Source organism: Chrysochloris asiatica, unplaced genomic scaffold (genome assembly GCF_000296735.1).
Source record: "Chrysochloris asiatica unplaced genomic scaffold, ChrAsi1.0 scaffold00025, whole genome shotgun sequence".
Lineage (NCBI taxonomy): Eukaryota > Metazoa > Chordata > Mammalia > Afrosoricida > Chrysochloridae > Chrysochloris > Chrysochloris asiatica.
Window position 1 is genome coordinate 22149943 of NW_006408543.1, and position 4187 is coordinate 22154129.

General features: G+C 42.2%; 1 pseudogene; it reads right to left on the reverse strand.

Moving 5' to 3' along the window:
• LOC102819088 overlaps positions 1–2093 on the reverse strand; it is a 24618-nt pseudogene extending 22525 nt beyond the window's left edge.
• Positions 2094–4187: the final 2094 nt, after the last annotated feature.

Consider the following 4187-nt stretch of genomic DNA (forward strand, 5'->3'; position numbering starts at 1 on the left):
TATATAGTGATTATGTGCTGTGGAGTCGGTTCTGACTCCTAGCTACCCTGTAAAGGGTTTCCGAGGCTGTAAATCTTTAGGTGCAGAAAGCCTCATCTTTCTCCTGCAGAACAGCTAGTAGTTTTGAACTACTGACCTTGTGGTTCACAGTCCAATTCTTAACCACTACGCTACCAGAGCGCCATATATATATAATTAAACCCCTTAGTTTGATCTGTTGCCAGTGACCTGAAGAGTCCTGCAATCTTGGGAAAACTGGTTTGCAATAATCTAAAATATTTTCTGATCTCTGTCTTATAGATGCTGTGTGACTTTTGGTAAATTACTTTAATTCCTCATCTATAAACTGAGGATTTTGTATTGGCTGGTCTCTACATGCCTTTCTAGAACTGAATATGAAAAATAATAAAGAATGCTCAATCTTCCTGCTCCGCTAGGACCAAGAGAATGTTTACACTTCAGAGTGAACGTATTCTGTTTCCAGCATACTACCATAGCATGTAGGCTGCCAGGCAACCAGACCAATGAACGCTTTTGTTCTGCACTGCTGATGACCACATTATAATCCATGGCACTCCGTGTGTGCAAAGCAGAGTTGTTCCACACGGTCTTCAAGGCAGACCTTTTAGAAGCAGATTGCTCCACCTGTGTCCTGAAGTGCCTCTGGTGGATTCCAACTGCCAACCTTACTGCTAGTAGTCCAGAGCTTGGCTGTTTGTTCCACCTAGGGACTCCTCCAATAAACACAACCACACATAGTGACTGCACCCAGTCTTTGTTGGCCCCATTGATATGCCTGGATGATCTCAACTCATCTTCGCCACTTCAATTCAATCTATCCAAGTACACCATGCAATTTTCATCTCTCTCTTCCAACCTAATCTGTTCTTCTGTCAGTACATTAAATGATCAATGAATATTAAATATTTTGCACTACGTAAAATGCATTGCTAGATATTGTCATTGTTCGCATTCTGTCCATCTGCACTGGAAGAGACTGATTTCATTTTTGTTTAACGAATGTCGGAGAAACAAATGAGCTTTGAAGTAAAGATGAAGCCAAACTTTGAAGAGTACTTAATCCTCCTTGTTATCCATTCTTCCAGTCCCCAGTAACCAGGACATTATTTCTGGGCTATTTGCAGTGGTTGTGTTTCCTGCCGTTGCTTTCCAATGGATGGAAATTTAGCTTAAATGAACTTCGTGTTGTTGTTAGTGCTGTCGAGCCGGTTCTGACTCACAGTGACCCTGTATATGGTTTCCAAGAAGAAGCTAGAGAATTTTGAACTGCCGGCCTATGGTTCAAACCAACCATAGAGTCCAGTTAGTGCTTTATCCCACAGCACCACATCAGGACTCCTTACCACAGATGCTACCTGGGTAGCATAAATGATTAAATATTTGGCTATGACCAAAACACTGATACTTTCAATCTACCCAGAGACACTTCAGAAGAAAGACCTGACAATGTACTTCCAAAAGATCTTAGCCATTGAAAATCTTATGGAGCACTCTTCTACTCTGACACATACGGGGTTGTCACAAGTCAAAATCAACTCAATGGCAACAACTTCTTCTTCTTCTTCTCCTCCTCCTCCTCCTCCTCCTCCTCTCCTCCTCCTTCTTTGTTAATATAAAACGAGTGAAACTGTATAATCTTGCACAATTTTCCCAACATGTGTTGAGTTGAGAAGTTACATGTTACCATATTGCATTAAAATGTGGGAAAGAAACTATTGTCATCTTGCTCTGAAGGCCTGGTTTCCACTAATCTTGTACCTGGAGGGTATTTCAGTCTCTGCTGGTGTAAACCCTCTTTTAAAAGACCACTGTAGTGTATTTTTAATAAATAGCCAAATTCAAGGTTCAGATTCTCTTCTAGTACTGTTGCTTCTGGAGTGGATAGCTTACCTGTCTGAGAAAAGGTGATGTCTACCTGCTGCTGCTAGGTCCTTGGTGGCCTTTGAGAAGATAGTTGGCCAGTCTGTAGTGCTGGTGAATGTCAGGGTTGTCACAGGAAGTGAGACCTGTAGTCTCGTGGCCTGACTCAGGTCCGGAACTTCACCCTTTGCTTGTGTTCTCCTAACGTTCATCACCAGGAGCTTATGAGAATGTCTGGATACCTCCCTGGCCTCCCAAATGCTCTCTTATCCAGCACTGCCATCCCCAGATCTCTTTATTTTTTTTAAGCAGGCAGAATTCCGCCATATCTATGTTTCTGATTTGTTGTCTCTATATAGCTAGTTATTGATCAATTGATCGATCGATCTGTTTCTCTGTTGTTTGAGATATGAAATGTCTCATGGGTTCTGTCTTTGGAGACAGGTACCATTCTTAGCTCATTCCACTTATTAACATGATTTACTCACTCAACAAACAATTCTGGATCCCAGCGGCAACACTCTTCCCGGTAATCTTCTTGTTAGTCAACCTAGAGCTGCAGGTGAGAAAGAGAATCTCTGCTTGTTCCTGACCCTGCTTTGCCTTGACAGTCCTTCCAAACAGGGAAGACTGGAAATATGCTCAAATACTACGTCACCCAGTTCCCATAGGTCTTTTGAAAACAGGGAATCTCACTGCCCCTCCTGGGGCCCGTTTCCAGAGGAACACTAAAGGCTGTGGTTCCCTCGGTATCTTCCCGAAGTATTAGCAAGTCTCAGTTTCATGGGTGCGGTATTGGGGAAGAGGATTTTTTTTTTTTTTCTCATTAAGTTGTCAACTGCCATAGAGTCAGTTCCAACTCATAATGACCCTGTATAAGATTTCCAAGGAGCTCCTGGTAGGTTTGAACCATCAATCTTTTAGTTAGCACCAGTCCTTATAGCACCAGATGAGAGTGCATCTATATATCCTGGTGTGGCGCTATAGGACAAGTACTAGACCGCAAGGTTGGCTTGAACCACAAGGTGGGTGGTTCGAAATCTCCAGCCGCTCCCTGGAAACCCTATACAGGGTCATTATGAGTCAAAACTGACTCGGAGCACTTAATGGCAATATATATATATCACCTAAGTCCTGGTGTGGCTCTGTAGGGTAAGTACTGACTGGTTGTTTGAATATCACACTTGGTAGTTCAAACTCACCCACTGCACTTCAGAAACCATGTATACACACACATACACACACACACACACATATGTATGTTTTTGTTAAATGCCATTGAGTTGGTTCCAACTCATAGTGACCCTGTGTATGGTTTCTGGTTTCAGAGGAGTGACTGGTGAGTTTGAACAACTGATCTTGTGGTTCAAACACACCTTGCAGTCCTGTGTTTATCCTACAGTGCCATGGCACTTAACAACAACAAATATATATATATGGAGCTCTGGTAGCGTAGTGATTACCAATCAGGCTGTGAACCGCAAGGTCAGCAGTTCAAAACTACCAGCTGCTCTGTGGAAGAAAGGAGGCGTTCTGCTCCCATAAAAATTAACATCCTCAGAAACCCTGTACAGGGTCGCTATGGGTCGAAACCGACTCGACGGCACTTAACAACAACAACAACAATATATATATATATATGTGTTAATTTAATATATGTTAATTTAATAACACAAACATATATTAAAGGAGTCCTGGTGTGGTGCTGTGGACTAATGTGTCAAACAGCAAAGTCATTTGAACTGCAAGGTCAGTGGTTCAAGCTCACCAGCTGCTCCTTGGAAACCTTATACAGGGTTGCTATGGGTCGGAACTGACTCAATGGCACTTAACAACAACAATATATTAAAGAAAACTCTAATGAAGACTATTAGAGTCAGCGCCCATTGTGTACTTGTGTCTAAAGATTCACATCTCTCTGTGACTTTTCTTCAAAGACAATTTCGTCTTTGGTATGATTCATTTAACTACCAACGAAATCTAGGTTTGAGAAATTACATCATTTCCCAAATAAACTCATTTCTAGTGTCAATAGTCTTGGCGCCAACAGCAGAAATTTGACAGTAATTCTGAAAGGGATTCTTTCAGTAAGATGCTTGTTGCCGCTGCTGTTGAATTGGTTCTGATGCTTAATGACCCTGTATAGGGTTTTCAAGGAGCAGCTGGTAGGTTTGAACTGCCGACCTTGCAGTTAGCAGTCCAGTGCTTACCCTACAACACCATACCAGGACTCCATAAAGATGCTTCTTGTTGTTGTTAAGTGCCACTGAATCTGTTCTAACTCATAGCCAGCCTGTGTAGGGTTC